Raw genomic sequence first — 16,750 nt, forward strand, 5'->3', positions numbered from 1 at the left:
GAGAATCGTGAGAAACCTATTCAAGGAGCATTTTTATAAAACTTAGAGAATTGCAATGATGACAACAGTGGGTACTTCAGAGAGACAAGCCTGAGTTTGTGATGAATGAGAAATATACGGCCCTCAGTATGCCCAAAGCTTCCTGTCTGAGTTCTGTATCTGCAGAGACAACCAACTACATTGAAAATGCAAACACTGCATGCTTCCTGAGCATGCACAGTCACCATTGTGATGCAGTGTTTTAGCTGTGCTTCCATGTTCTTAGGCAGGATAGCTCATCCAGAGGTGACTGGAGTGTGCAGGAGCCTATGCATGGGGTCTGTAAGAGTTTTGCTCTAGAGCCTGGGTTGTTTATGAGTTTGTATATATATGGATGACTTAGAACCAAATCTCTATGGATACAGAGGAATGACAATATTTGGGCCTTGTCCTCAAATCTTGGCACTCAGTTCCTAGAACTCTTTTAATATTCTAAATAGCCAAGGATATTAGAAACAACTTTTGTTCCTCTAGTTCAGTGGTTCTCAATCTTCCTAATGCTGCGACCCTTTAATAGAGTTCCTCATGTTGGAGTGACCCCCAACCATCAAGTTATTTATTGCTATTTCATAGCTCTAATTTTGCTACTGTTAGGAACTGTAAGGTAAATATCTGTGTTTTCTGATGGTCTTAGATAACATCTATGAAAAGGTCATTTGGTTCCCTAAGGAGTCACAACCTATAAGTTGAGATTGCACTTGTTGGTCTCTGATTAGTTTATGGCTTTAAGATCCTAAATACTTTGGGATTTTCTAGGTGTTAAGACCATCTTTTTTGATATTTAATGACTCATAGTGAATGACAAAGTACTTTTACCAACTCTTTGAGGAATTCATACAATTTATGTAGTCCATACACTCATTCCCTTCTCCAATTCCAAGATCTATTCTCCCAACCCACCCAACCATGAGTCCTTCCTCCCACCAACCCCATCAAATTAAGTCGATGTTGACCAACTAGTACTAAGAGCATGGTTGACCTACTAGAGGCCACATGAAGCACCAAAAAGTACGTTGAATTTTAGGACTCACAGATGGGGTTCATTGGGAATTGAGGAACTGGTAACTGTCTGGATGCAAAGCACATCACACACTTGGTGCCAGGAGTGTCCTGTAGGTTGTAAGGGGGAAAAGAACATGTTTTGTGTGTTTTAGGAAAGGTAGAGAAGATGGGATGCAGTGGAGATACCTGCCTACCATCAGTTGACCCACGTTCCCTCAGATTTATGGGTCAGCTGCAGTTAAAAGTATAAAAGATAAAAATCACAATAGAATTTCAGGGTATTTTTCATGAGGAAAAAATATTGTTTCTGAACACAATACTTGTGTGCTTTATTATTTTTAAAGGTTGTTCCTTATATTCTGTTCCTATACACTTTGTATCTCCAGAAAACATTTGCATATTACTTGAGAATGTTTGTTGCAGTAAAATATTGCTATCCTATAAAAACAGTATAAATACTATGCAATTATCCAATCTTTTATGTACCCATCAATCCCCTCTATTTAAAAAAAAAATTAGAAAAAGATAGTATTTCTATCTGTTGTGATATTATTTTGGGAATTATGTAAATTCCATTGAACCTAATTCCTATTGGGTTATTTCTCTTGGGCCGACAACAGTATCAGAAAGACATGGAGTAGGACATGTCAGCCTGAATCCCTGTGTGCTGTGTGTCTCCAGGCTGCCCTCTCTAAGACCTTTGAGAAAAAAAAAGACAAGAAATGGGAAAGAAGTGTCACAATCTATGCCCAGCTGGTCTGGATTATCTACCCTGAGGTGTATCCGCCGGCTGCCCCTGTATCCCATTATAAATCATCTCCCTGCTGAACATCAGCCCAGACTGAGGGCTGATTCATTGACTGAGTGTTGCTACCTGGCTGCAGAAGAAGTCTATATCTCGGTCCTGTAATAGTCATCATATTCGAAGAAGCCTTACATTTTTGAATAGTTACATAGTGTCCTCCACTGAAGAAAGAGGAAGTCTGGAGTTGGTTTCCGGTGGCAAGCAGGGAGCTGTTCCCTCTCTTTGACATTAGCAAGGTTTGTCAGCTTGTTAATCTTTAAGGGGATTTGGGGTTGAAATTTTTGGAGGGTGGAGTTTGAGGTGAACAGGGTAGTTAAAACTCTTCAGTATGGTTCAAGGGAATAAAATAGATGCCCATGTTTTTTATGGCCATGATTCCCACTTGGCCTTGGGTTTCAACTCCTAAGTTTATGGGAAAGGAAAACCACAAGTTATTGGCTAGTGTTCGCACTGTAATAATAGCCTCTACCATTTCCTTGATGACATTCAAGTCTGTTTCCATAGTTCTGAAGTAGCTGAAGCAATCAATAACTGTAATATAAATCACACGTGGATGAACATTCAGAAGTTACAGTCTTGGCCTCCATGAGACCAGTATTAATTGACAGGTTTGCCCAGGACACTTTTCTTTTTCATTATTTCTCTGCCAGCTACTCCTTAGGAGGCAAGTAGTTGAAAAGCACTCTTCTGATAAATCTGTTTAACTTGCAAAACTCATATTTGGGATGAGAAGCTAAACAGGAAAGAGGGACAAGCTTTGCTGCAGAGACCTGGCTTGCCTCTGTCTTAGCAATTAGTCTCTGACAAACACATATTTGCCTGAAACAGACATGATTGGGAAGTGCTGCATCTGGTGACCATCCGTAGCTTCCCCAGCACTGGGACAATGACCCTGCTATGTCTGATACTAGGCAGCAGAGATTTAAGAAAGACTGACAACTGCCTTCACAGAGGTTGGACTCCCTGGGGTGAAGAGAATCTGCTCAGAAATGATTCTTGGATTTTTTTCTTTTACTTCTTTTTTTTTAAAATGTTTTTCATAGAATATATTTTGATTATGTTTTCCCCCTGCCACAATTCCCTCCAAGATCTCCTCTCTCTCTCCCTAGCCATCCAACTTTATGTCTTGCCCCCTCTCTTTCAGAAAACAAAAAATAACAAAACAAACAACAACAACAAAACAAGAAATACACCAAAACCACAAAATCAAAACCCAAATCAAATAAAAGAACAATAAGAAAGAAAAAAAATCCCAAACAAAGCAAAATGAAACAAAAAGTTCACAGAAATATTACTGAGTTCATTTGTATTGGCTAACTACAACTACCCTTAGCATGGTATATGCTCTAAAGTGTGGTTAATAAACCCAGTGAGATACCATTGTTTAAAAAAAAAAAGATGTGATTTCTTTTCTTTTGCCAGCAGGTATCAGTTATAGATTGCTTCTTGAGGAGAAGTGGAACTCCACATCCACGTGCCCTTCTCAATGCTAGAATCTCTGTAGGCCTGCACATGTTGCCACAGTCTCTGTGAGTTCCTATGTGTGTCTGGAAGACACTGTTTCCTTCAGGTCATCCATCACCTCTGACTTCTTACAATTTTTCTGCCTCTTCTTCCACAAACCTAAGCCTTGAGTGTAGGGATTTGGTGGCAATGTCCCATTGAGGACTGAGTGCTCTAAAGTATCTCACGCTCTGCACACCATCCAATTGTGAATCACAATGCTAGTTCCCATTTACTGCAAGAAGAAACATCTCTGATGAGAGTTGAGCAAAGCACTTTTCTATAGGTATAGTAGAATGTCACCAGGAGTAATTTAACTGCTACTTTTTTTTTCTTTTTTAGCAGAATAATAATAATGGGTTTGCCCCTAGTCCTATCTCAGATTCGTGACTACGTTAACAGTTTCAGGTATTGATTTCATCTCATGATGTGGACCTTCAATCCAGTTAGAAAGTGGTTGGTCACTCCACATTTGTGCCACTAATGTACCACAATATCTTGCAAATAAGTCACTGTTGAAGATCACAAGTTTTGTAGGTTAAAAATATTGATGATTTCCTTCATCCTCTGGTAGTATGCAAAGTACTTTCCAGCACAGTACTGGCTGGTTTTGTGTGTCAACTTGACACAAGCTAGAGTTACCATAGAGAAAGGAGACTCCCTTGAGGAAATGTTTCCATGAGATCCAGCTGTAAGGCATTTTCTTAATTAATGATTAAGGGACAGGGGGAGGGCCCAGCCCATTGTGGGTGGTGCCATCCTGGGCTGGTAGTCCTGGGTTCTATAAGAAAGCAAGCTGAGCAAGCCAGGGGAAGCAATCCAGTAAGTAGCACCCCTCCATGCTCTCTGCATCAGTTCCTGTCTCCAAGTTCCTGCCCTGTGTGAGTTCCAATCCCAACTTTCTTTGGTAATGAACAGCAATGTGGAAGTGTAAGCTGAATAAACCCTTTCCTCTCCAACTTGCTTCTTGGTCATGATGTTTTATGCAGGAATACAAACCCTAAGACAAGCACCAAGAATGCTAAGTCCATAAGAGTGAAGCTGCTAGTTAGCTACCATCTTGGATTCTCTGTGTTCAATTATACGGGCAAGCGTTGACTTCAGCAATAAGGTCTTTCCTTCAAGTTGTAGACAGCAACCAATAGCTTTGGCAATACACTGTAATGTATTTGAGGGTTTCCTTGGGGCTCCTTTGGCCAACAACTTAACAAGCTGTAACCTGCTCTTGGCACTGGAGGTTTTATTTGGTGGCATAAAATGTCTAGTTGGGACATTGTCTCTTCTGCTATTTGATGACTCTATTTAGAATCCTTTTATATGTGCTTATATTTTGGATACTTCTACAGTAGTAGGGCTTCCATATGGTTTTTCTAGTGGCCTTTACTGTTAGCTGTTTCTCCCTATAGTCTCTGAGTTGCTTTCCTCTCCCATCTCCCTCAGTATTTAGTCCTCTTATTCTACTTTCATCATTGGCATGTCACAGAAGTATATTCTATTTTCTCCTCTCTAGTACCTTATTAGGTACCTAACACATATGGTTATTTGAATTGTAGCAAACATGTTGAATGCCTAAAAGCTAACATCCACATAAAAAGTAAACAAACAACATTTGTGGTTTGGGGTCTGCATTACATCACCAAGAAAGATTTCTTTCCTCATTTCATTCATTTACATTTGAATTTCATGATTTCATTTCTTAAAATATTTTATTATTGTATCATTCTATATATGTACAACATTTTCTTTATTCATTCTTCTATTGACAGACTTCTAAGCAGTTTCTGCTTTCTAGCTATTATGAATACAACAACACTGAACATGGTTGAGCTAGTGTCTCTGTAGTAGGATGTAGAATCCTTGGGGTATATGCCCAAGAGTAATATAAGCTTGATCTTGAGATAAATGAATACCCAGTTTCCGGAGGAACAGTCCCATTGATTTCCATAGTGGTTGTGGTGGTTTATATAAGAATGCCCCCCCATAAGCTCACGCATTTGAATGTTTATTCACCATGGAATGACATTATTTGAAAAAGATTAGAGGTGTGGCTTTGTTGGAGGAAGTCTCATTGTGGGTGGGCTTTGATATTTCAAAGCCTAAGCTAGGCTCAGGGTCTCAGAGTCTCAAGGTATCTGTCTCTGTCTCTGTCTCTGTCTCTCTCTGTGTCTCTCTCTGTGTCTCTCTGTCTCTGTCTCTGTCTCTCTCTGTCTCTCTCTGTCTCTGTCTCTGTCTCTCTCTCTCTCTCTCTCTCTCTCTCTCTCTCTCTCTCTCTCTCAATAAGGATGTAGCTCTCAGCTACTGTTCCAACACCTACCTGCATGCCACCATCTGAAACTAAAAGCCCCCAATGAATTCCTTTCTCTTACAATAGTTGCCTTGCTCATAACGTCTCTTCATATCTATAGAGCAAAGACTAAGACAGTGCTCTACAAGTTTGCACCTCCACTAACAATGAACTAATGTTCCCTTTATCCCACATCCTCCACAGCATGAGCTGTCATTTGTTTTATTGATCTTGACCATCCTGACTGGTGTAAAATGAAATCTCAAAGTAGCCTTGATTTGCATTTCCCTGATGTTCAACTAACCATGTTAAACATTTCTTTAAGGCTGTCTCAGCCATGTATGTCTCATCTTTTGAGAATTCGCTACTTGGTTTGTGCACCATTTTTAACTGGATTATTTGTTTTGTTGATGATGATTTTTTAAAGTTCTTTATATATTTTATATCCTGCCTATCAGCTCTTTTCCCATTTTGTAGCCTGCTGCTTTGCTGAATGATGGTGGCTTCAGCAGAACAGACTCTTTGCACTTTCACAAGGTCCCATTTAATAATTGATGTTTTTAGTGTTTAGACTATCAGTGTCTGTTCAGAATGTCTTTTTCTGTAACAATGGGTTTGAGCTTATTCCCCATTTTCATGTCTATCAAACTCAGAGTATCTGGTTATGTTGAGGGTGTGCATGCTAATGGGATGCAGTTTAAGCCCTACTTTATGATCATTTGGACACTCAATGGACAAGGTTCTCCCATGAGAGGCTAGAGGAGAAACTGAATTTTAGTTTTAACTTATATCTAAGCTAGAATCACTGTGTGTAGAACTCTCTAGCCATTTGCTTTCAGTATAGGAGCTGTGAAGAAGTGGATTCAGTGCTTTAAAGCCAAAAATTTGAGAATCAGCTATGAAATGACACTTTGCAGTGTTTTGCCCCTTCTTGCCTAGGACTGTGGCAGTCAGCTGTCACATGGGGTGAATTTCTAGCAGAAGCCTTTCTGCATCTGTTCACAGATGTTCCTATGAGCTAAGAAATATGTCATTCTATTATTGTATAGAACACGATAATGTATGAACAGAAATTGGAATGATGAGGAAGAACTGGCCTTTCATTTTGTTGCTGTAACTAATATTAACTTTAGAAAATAGCCAGTCTTATGAAGGCTGTCTCACACGTATAAAAACTGTCCACAAGTTCATTTTAAATTTTACCATTGCAGACTAGCACCAGCATTTGTTGAAATGGCCAACCTGTGCTGCAACCCAGCACAGAAGAATATTCAAGAGCACTGGTTATAGGCCCTACTCCTGAACAATTCTGAGGAGTTAAGGTTTATGCAGCTTTTGTGAAAATGTCCTACAGTTTTAATGAGGTGCAGCTGACTTAAAGCTGTGGAGGAGTCTTATTTTCTCCTTCAAGTAACTCTAGCAGAGAGGCAGGGAGGGACAATAGAATATGTGGCACATGTATAATCAGACCTATGTTGGTGTCTTTATTCTGCCACATATTTTGGAGAAAAATACCCCGTATCTTCACATGCAGTATGTACTCATTTATAAAATGAAAAAATAATATCTGTCCAGCCTACTTTCTATTACTACTAAATGGACAAAAAGCACAAAACTGATTCTAACTGAGTTTCTCAAACTGAGTCTGTACTCGTGCCTCTTTTAGTTAACATTGCATAAATCATTACAAAAGTGGGAAAATAACTTACAGTATTTTAAAAGGCAACTGGTTAACATTTTGATATCTGCAAGAGTTGGGTGGTCTGGGTCAATAAAAGAACTCCAGTTTTCATAAAGTTCAAGGCATTTGAAAGTAGACAGAAAATCCACATTTGTAACTTAAGACCCAAGAAAATGGAAAATGTAACAAAGCAATCAACCTACATTCAAGTTCCATGTGTCTCTGAATAGAAGAAAAAGAGATTGTAACATGTGAGACATGAATTGAAAGGTCTTGGACCACATCAGCATCTACTTTGACTTATAGACTCATTGACATCACAATTACCAAAAGGCTTGAATGAATCACATCTAAGTTGCTGACAAGAATCCCATCAACATCCTAGCTGAAATGATTAGTATTACAGCCACAACCATGCTGAGAAAGCAACATCACCACATAGTATAATAAACAGCATCCTTAAATGGCAGAAAGTGTTGTCTAGACAATAAAAGAATTCTGTATCTCTGACCATCAGCATGTCCTACTGAAACTCATAAAAGTTACTCAGCTTAGCATCTTCCTTAGAGAGAAGGCCACATAGCATGAGAAGTCAGAATTTAACACCCGAATCTAGAAATAACACTTTCATCACTTGACATTTATACACTTGTTATATTGGAGAAAAATTAGTGTTCTGAAGTAACCACAATAAATTTACATTTAAATGTAATTAAATACTTAATTTAGATTTGCTACTTTGACTATCATATATTTTGAAACCTTTAAGTGCACTCAAACATTTTTGTAGTCATAATTATGTTTTCTAGCTATATAAGGATGGGTTTCTTCAAAAAGAGAGCATCAAACATACCTAATTTCCTCAGTCAGAATTCATTAAGGAATTATGCTTTTTAAGTTTATAACTTGTGATCCCAAACCAAAGACTTGTAAGAATGAATGAAGAGAATTGCTGTGGATAAGTAGAGTAATTAACTCATAAGTGAAATATGGACAGATAAGGAAGGAGGGGCTTCTGACTTAGCACGGGGATATTACTGTAGAGATGTGCCAACGCACGAAAGATATCTGCAGTTAACTTTGAAAAGCTTAACAACGGTACTCAAGAAAGTTATTCTGTCAACTCAGTAAGCTGGATACATGTGACAGTGAAGTCTACCTTCAAGTTTATGTTATCACCCTCCTAGTGTGCTTCTTCTGTGGATGAGTTCCTAATCCACTCACAGTTCTAATCATAAATAGTTCAATAGCTCTACTTTACTCAGTCCAATACAGAACTTGGCCCTGTCTGAAGCACTCTAGTCTTCGGTAATTTTATCACCCCAATTCCATTTGTGTCAAAAGCTTGTGCTAAGGCATCCCAGTTATATGTTGGAAACTTAATCATTTGTGTAACAGTGTGAGGTTCGACTATGAGGTATGTCACCTCCATGAAAGAGGTAATGTCATTGGAAAAATGCTTGATAGAGGGAGAAGTTTGGCCCCTTCTAGGCCACTCCATCATACTCCATGTGAATCCATAGAATTCTATCTTCTAGAAAATAATGATGTTCAAGTCACCATCTTGGAAGTAGACAGTGCTTTGTCTCTGTATTCTTCTAAAAGCCTAAGGTGTACACTAAGTTCTCTCTTCAGCCCAGTACACAAAGACCCAAGTCTTCAACGACCTTTATTGGACAACTGTGCTGGGATGGCAATATTTTTATTTGCAAAGAGGATAAAAAGGAGGAACAGGGCAGTGACCACACCCCACTCCCCTTCCTATTTTCTCCTAAGCAGTTTTCCCTGATGGTGTCCTTGATGGTGTCTTGCAATGAAGCTCTGACTAGCTTTCAACACACTATGTAGCCCAAGGTATTCTCAAACTTCTGTGATTGTCCTACCCCAGCCTCTCAAGAGCTATGTATGCAAGAATGCACCATAACACCTGACACCTTTACAATATTTTGGTTGCTTCTTCATCTTGATATTTGTCATGTCTGTGCTTTCATTTGGGGAATCTAAGCCTATGATTCTCATTTAAATAGTGTGTTATGCAACCATTATAGAATGTTTTGCCCTGGCAATGTACCCTTGGATGGTGTTTTCTGAATGACTTTAGTGTCATTAGGAATCATCTCCCAAGAGAAGAAGGTTGCATACTTATGGATTGTCTGAAGTGCGGATTGTCTGAGGTGGAAACTGATACTACGTTTTTTCCTTTAAAGTCAAGGGAGCAAGTGATTTTTGGCTCCATCCATACACAGACACTTAGGAGAAATCCAGGACAAAGAAAAAGATGAACAAACCATCAATCTGAGCAAGGCCCTGAGATGACCCATGGGATGTTCCAATGTGTGATGATGGAAAATGTATTTTCTATAAAACAGGTATGCTGTCATTCACTCTGTCTCACTTACAATCTACAAGCTAGCTCTTAGGTTTGTTTGGCAAAAACAAAACAGAACAGAGCCCATATCTTTGATATTTGTACATTTTACTCATGAATATAATAAATTAACGTATACATAGGGTACATAGGGTTTTGACCGATAAAGCATGGAGACATCCGCTTCAGTCTTTCCAAGTCTCTTGAGATGTGATGACTACTTTGAACAGTTTGTGGCTTTAGTATTTCTTTATCATAAGCCCCTCATTTTACCTATTTGGAACTTCTGGGGTCTCAGCTATGTCACTTCTTGCCTCAGTTTGTCTTCTCTAGGAAAACCTCTATCGCTGGGGCTTGTGGGCCTTGCATAATTAATCTACAGGAAACACTTGTGTGCATTGTGTGTGTGATTCTTCATTGCTCACTCTTTATTCTTTCAAACATCATTTTAAAATTTGTCTCATATGTACAACCACAAATTTTGTATCTAGTTTTCCCGCCCGCTTGCAGGCGTCTTCATGTGATTTCACTTTTCCCTGTTTTCAGGAGTAAGATGCTGCTACTGGACGCTGGAAGACTTTGCATCTTCCCCCTGGGCTGTGCATTCCCACATGGAACACCCCCTTCCAGGGACATCCACTGGTTCTTCTGACCCCTTGCTACAATTCAGACCAGATGCTTTCCTGGCTCTGGAGTCTGTCACAGTTTCCTACATTCCTCAGGCTTCTCTTTGATCTCTCTTTATTCTTGCTGGTGTAAATCCTCAAATAACTTCCTCTGAATGGTACGTGAAAGACCAATTTTCTTAATCTTTGAATGCCTTCGAAACCTTATTATTTAGCATCATGGACCAGTAATCAGATTCCTAGCAAGGCTGTTTAAATGAGTAGCTCATTCCAAAACCTGTAGGAAGCAAAGAGCTGAGCAATAGTCAAGACAACCTTGAGAAAGGAAAAGTCAAAGAGCTAACACAACACAACTTCAAGCCTGGATTAAAAGCTAAATGGTATTCAAGAAAGAGGTATACTGCTGAAAACATAATTGGTTGCATATCTGTATCATTTCTTTGGAGTATATGGACCATCCCCAGACATGAGTTTTCAGTAATGCAAATGTTTGGAGATTCACCTTGGGGCCATGTCCCACCTAGTCCATCTTACCTGAAAATGTACTACACCTGACCTCCTGAGGACCATGGCTTAGCAACACAGTGAGCTTCAGGTTCTAGCTAATCATTTCCATCATTACTGGGGGTAGATTCAGCTTTCTTCCAGGGCCAAGCATTAGGAGAGATACAATACTCTATATATTCCTTGCCCATCTGAAGTCAGTTTCTATTGAATGTGTGTTCTTTGGCGGACATCACAAAGTGTAAAATCTAATCACCAAAACAGGACCATCTGTACATGAGTTCTACATTCAGCAACTCAATGACAGTACATGGATCAATCACCAAGGAACACTCTTCGTACAGTCAAGATGTCTGTAGTACTCAACAGTGTTATTGAGAGTCTCAGAACATGCCCCTGCCTGCTTATCATCACTGAAGCTACCTAGTCAGACCATCATCATCTCCCTTGTATGTCAGTACCTGCCTCCTATTTGCAGGTCTCCTCAGGACTTTGACAAGTCTTCAGTGATTATTGACTGTGCACCAAAAACCAGCCTGCTGGATGACCACAGCACCTACACTGAACAGAATGATTACAGCACCTAGACTCAGGCAAGATGACAAGAACACCTACTCTCATGCACTACGGCCCCAGCATTATGCTGAACCAAGCTAGCCACAGCACCTACCTCAGAGTTTACCCTATAGTGAGATGTAAGCTCTCATTTACCACAGCAAATACTTACAAAGAGGTAAGGTTTGTTTTGACTTGTGATCCTGAACCCACCAATCTGTTCTGCTTGGTGCTTCCTCTGAAGCGTGACTCCCTGAAGTATCCCCTGACTACTTCTTGCCCCCAAAGACTATTGCCTTTTTCTGTTTTCTATAACCCAACATTTTCAATGGGTTTTCTTTCACACTTTCAGATGTTTTTAAACATTTTTTGAAAGTTAAGCAAAGCCAGAGTTTATTCAAAGAGGATAGCTTGCTTAAGAGTTAAAAGTTTTACATTAAAAAGAAGCTTGTATTCATGAATGTAGCATTCAGGGTGAACAGAGTGGGTCTGGGTGTTCTCAAATCTCTATGAAATCCATTTGCGCATTCTGATCTTTAATTTTAATCATTTTTAAAAGGAGGGAAAAATCTTTAATTTTTACTTCCTTTTCTTTTTCTTTTGTCTGCCCTTAGAAGCATCTTTCTCCTCTGGCTTTGGTGACTTTTCCACTCAGAGATGGTAGCTTGCTTGACTAAGGCTCACCCAGGAGAAGGAAGACTCAGCCGAGCAGAGTGGGCTTGGGAGAGAGCTTAGGTCAGCAAGTTGCCACCAGGAGCGAGCCTTACTGTGGTCCTCTATGAAACCCGATTTCCCCACAGCTTCTGTTGCCTCTCAGCTGCCTGCTCTCTCCCACACCCACGTCCCCCTGGTGTTTGCCTACTCCCTCACTCTTCCATGCTCTCCCTGGCTAGTGAGAATTCCCAGAAAGAAGCTGTGTCTACAGAGGCTGATTGATTAAAGCTGCAGTGATAAGGGGCGGTTGGAGTATGGCAGGACCAAAGGCTACCTACCTTGTCTCAGGCTAGAGGTAGCCCTTGAACAGCCATTTTTGCCCACCTCTGTGTCAGAACTAACATTCTGTGTTAATAATAGTATAACTAACAGTGTGGGGAAAAAAAGAGCTTTCAGAACCTATTAACATAGCAGACAACTAGCTTCTACCAACCCTAAAGTTAAGAATGTTATCAGCTAGCATCTGAGACCTATGGCAAAGCTTCCCCTATTTTGCTATAATGGGCTCTCTGGTGTATTCACTGATGTGTTTTAAAGTTGCCTCAATTTACATTTTTCTTTGCTCTGTACAACTATAAAATTTCATGAAACTGCTTCCACATTGGAACGTGGGATTTGAGGTAACCTAAATCTTTGTCCTTGGGTCATGGTGACTCAAAATGTTTCCAGAATAAACTGTCCCATAGTCCCCTTTAGAGTAAGAACTGTGGAGATATATATAGTTTGCATATATATCATAGATTGCATATATATATACATATGTACATATATATGCATATATGCATATATGTGTGTATATACATATATATACACACATATATGCATGTTTGGCGATTCACCTTGGGGCCATGTCCCACCTAGTCCACACCTGACCTCCTAAGGATCATGACTTAGCAATACAATGAGCTGCAGGTGCTAGCTAATCATTTCCATCATTACTGGGGGAGATTCAGCTTTCTTTCAGGGCCAAGCATTAGGAGAGAAATAATACTCTATATATTCCTTGCCCATCTGAAATATATATATATGCATATATATGTACATATATGCATATATATATACACATATATGCCATATACAACTTCACCACAGGCCCAAAGCTATGACCCAAACTAAGACTTTCCTCTTGATAACTCAGCAGCCCCAGCATGCGCTATAATAGTGGCAAGCTGACTATCATACCTTACTAAGCTGTGGGATCCATGAAAGCCAGTGCTACAACCATCTTTGCTTCACCATTCTTTTTTTTTTTTTAAACTTATTCATTATTATATAGACACACCAGAAGAGGGCATCAGATCTCATTACAGATGGTTGTGAGCCACCATGTGGTTGCTGGGATTTGAACTCAGGACCTTCGGGAGGGCAGTCAGTGCTCTTACCCACTGAGCCATCTCACCAGCCCCTGCTTCACCATTCTTAATGCTTAAGTAGCTTTTCGCTGAAGACTCGTCACATTGCTGGGAGGGAGAAACACAATGAAGAGGGTACATGTTCCATTATATCAGCACTTCTCCTTCCAGGCCTGTTACTGGGGAGTATCTGGCATTATTTTAAAGAGGTTCATTGGCTGAGTGGCTGGTTTACATTAGTCTTTCATGAAACCTAAAAAAGGAAAGCAGGCTGTTGGCTGACTTTTCTAAATATGTTATTAGTAATGATCTCTTTTTAATGATTGCCACCTCCTTGCCATTTGGAACTGAGAGCACATCTCCTATCTACAGCCTCACAGTCCTAGCTCAAGCCAGTTGCTTCCAAACCTGGAGAAATAGCAGGAAGCCAACACATGGAGTAGGGACTGCACAGATCTCCTTGTAATTATGTTGGGTGTCTGTGTCAGGAGAAATATTGCAAAAGCAGGAAGGTCCTGGGTGCATTTGTAACTGATATTCACAGAGCAGACAGGATTTGAGAGTCCAATAATACACTGGTCCTTTACTACGAAAAATATTGGAGCCCCTTCCTTCCTGGGCACATTTGCATTCCAGCTGAATAGACTGTTGAGGGTTTCCTTGTGAGCAGGCCTAGACTCCTTAGCCAAGGAAAATGTGTTTTGGAAATGGCTATATACCAGGATAAATACAGGTTGATTTTTTCAAAGATAATAAGGCTGCCCTGTGGATTTTCTTCTTCTTCTTAATTTATTTAAGTAAGACTGTGATTTCTTTTATCAGACAAAGCAGACATTACAAGCATGATTGAGCTAAGGTCCAGAAACCATGAATCCACGGAGGCCACGTCTCCCCCCCGCCCATGTCCTTCCATGGTCCTCTGTGGCAGAGCCCTGAGTCTAGAGAGGCTCAGAAAGCACTGGGCACTGCAGCAGTGAGGAGGGCATGTAACTGCAGTGGGCCCTTCTCCCCAGGCCAAATACTGAACAGCAAAACAGAAATTGACTGAGAAAACTTACAGGAGTGGCCCCTCTAAACCCAAGGGACAGTTTAGTATTGGAGACACCTCATATTAGAGTGGGTTTTTATTTTTTTTTAGCTTAATGTGAACAGCAGGAAAGCATCCAGCACCAGATAGAATTCCCTGTGTCACAGCAAACTCCAGATCCTTTCCTTCAGAAGGCCTAATGCAAAGAACGGTACCAATCCTTAATAGCTTCACAGTATCCTTTACTACTCTCATGAACACCATGGACACCTTCTTGCTCCACATTCTTGCTGGGAAAAGCATAAAGGGAACTCCCGCACATACATCTACACTTGTAAAGATGCAAATGCAGGCAGAGGTGCCTCTACCTGAACATGAGGCAGCCAATGGTAGAGAGGGTACTTTGACCCACTCTACCTTAGGCAAAGTACCTATACCATCCCTATTAGCACTTGCCTTGCATGGAGCCCATGACCTTTGTTGTTTTAAGTACAATACTGCAAGCAACACATATGCAGCAGTCCCCTTCTTCATGAGTTCCTGGATAGGATTGTTCCTGCTATGGACGTCAGCAGCCTCAGCCTGCTGGTTTTTTCCTCCCATTTTATCTAGAACATCCATCTTAATGTTTCTTTTTGGCCTTCCCCAGTTGCCTGCTGAGATCATTATTAACTAAAAGAAGGACCACATAACACAAGCACCATTATACCAAGGCTACACATCTGGTTATAAAGATGGCTAGTAAGTGACTTAAGGGCAACTTCCATATTGAATGGGCATTCACTGGACAAAGGAACAGTCCACATTCCAAGCAGGACAGCGGTGGCCTGAATATGATTTTATGCACAATTGAAAATGTAAGCTATTATTTCCATGATTTTACATTTAATATTTTTGATTGACTGCAGGTGACCGAGACACAGACAGCAGGGGCTACTGCATATCTACCAAGAGACAGTAGTGCTGGGCCATCCGTTTACTCCTGGCATTCTTCCAAGCACTTTATACAGAACATCTCATTTATTCCACAGCACAGCCCCATGTTTTGACTAATATGAACGTCTCCTGTTTTATTGCTGAAGCCCCCTCTGGCCACAGGCCATGCTCAGGCAGATGACATAATTGGGAGTCTTGCTGAGACTGGGTTCCTTCTATTCCAAATACCATCTGAATGTTTGTGCCTTTTCCTCCCACAGTTTCCTGTGTGGGATTGGCGATCAACATCTATATTTTGTAACTAAGGAACCAGTTGTCAACAAAAGTAAATACATAGACAAATAAATTGCAGGCCAAAGCTTTCATAGACTAATGTCTAATTGAATGTAGGACATGAAGGACTGGACAAAGGGAAGGATGATCCTTGAGCTTTGGTTAATCGTGATTTCCTTGACATAGACCAAAGAAGAGTTAAAAGGAATAGCCAGTTCTGTTTTAAATACATAGACCTTGAGACTCATGGCAGATCCATGTTGGAAAGGCCTACTGGCTCTGTTATACAAAGTTATATTTCTACAGCATCTATAAGCAAATTGAAGACTGCATTTGGACAAAGCACAGGTCATGGAATAAGAGGAAATAAAATGTGAGGAGGAATTGAAGATGGGTCCATTTGGAGCTAACATTCACCAATCTGATCGTCACTACCCTTACTCATGTTTTAGGAAGAGAAACCACACAATAAAGTATATGTTACATTCTCAAACTTTTGATAAGTAGGTCCTACAAAGGTGAATTTAAAGGGATGAAAATAAAGGTAGAAATGGCTGAGGAAACATGCAGACACTCATAGAGGGAGTTAGACGGAAAGGCCAGAAGAAAGGTTTTGATGAGTGCATCCAGAAACCAGGAAGTGAGGCCCTTCCCACCAAGCCACTGGCCCATCTCCAAGAGCCGATGCTGACCCAGAACTCACTCTGAGAAAGCAGAACACAGCATGTCATCGTACTCTTCTGGTCTGTGTCCCACATACTTGAGTGTCTCAGGTCATAGGATTTGGATATATTTTTAGTGTTCTGCAGCTAGCTATCTTCAGCTATCATTTGGATTAAAAATAACTCGTGACCAAAATCTATGTCTTGCATTCTTCCATACAATTTCTGCAGTGGCAAAATGATCATAGAAATACAATCACTCCTTGGGATGACTTTTTGATCGAACTTCAGCACACATAAAAAAAAAAAGTAATACGTAAAATAATATTGTAGCTAGGCACAACAAACCACATATTACTTAGTTCTGTTTAGATGAAAAATTGAGACTTGGAAAATCTATTGAGGCAGAATGTATATCA

At 40.2% G+C, this 16,750-nt stretch overlaps 1 long non-coding RNA gene across 3 annotated transcripts; it reads left to right on the forward strand.

Moving 5' to 3' along the window:
- Positions 1 to 284: 284 nt before the first annotated feature.
- Positions 285 to 16,522, forward strand: LOC116077727. Of its 3 annotated transcripts, XR_004113313.1 has the most exons (5): positions 285 to 317; positions 9,522 to 9,683; positions 10,229 to 10,466; positions 11,291 to 11,545; positions 15,369 to 16,522. It is a non-coding gene; the product is annotated as an uncharacterized LOC116077727 (long non-coding RNA). The 3 variants fall into 3 exon arrangements; XR_004113312.1 differs by having other exon boundaries at positions 10,229 to 11,545; XR_004113314.1 differs by lacking the exon at positions 285 to 317 and adding an exon at positions 1,705 to 2,082 and having other exon boundaries at positions 10,229 to 11,545.
- Positions 16,523 to 16,750: the final 228 nt, after the last annotated feature.

The sequence above is a fragment of the Mastomys coucha genome, unplaced genomic scaffold (genome assembly GCF_008632895.1).
Source record: "Mastomys coucha isolate ucsf_1 unplaced genomic scaffold, UCSF_Mcou_1 pScaffold5, whole genome shotgun sequence".
Classification (NCBI taxonomy): domain Eukaryota; kingdom Metazoa; phylum Chordata; class Mammalia; order Rodentia; family Muridae; genus Mastomys; species Mastomys coucha.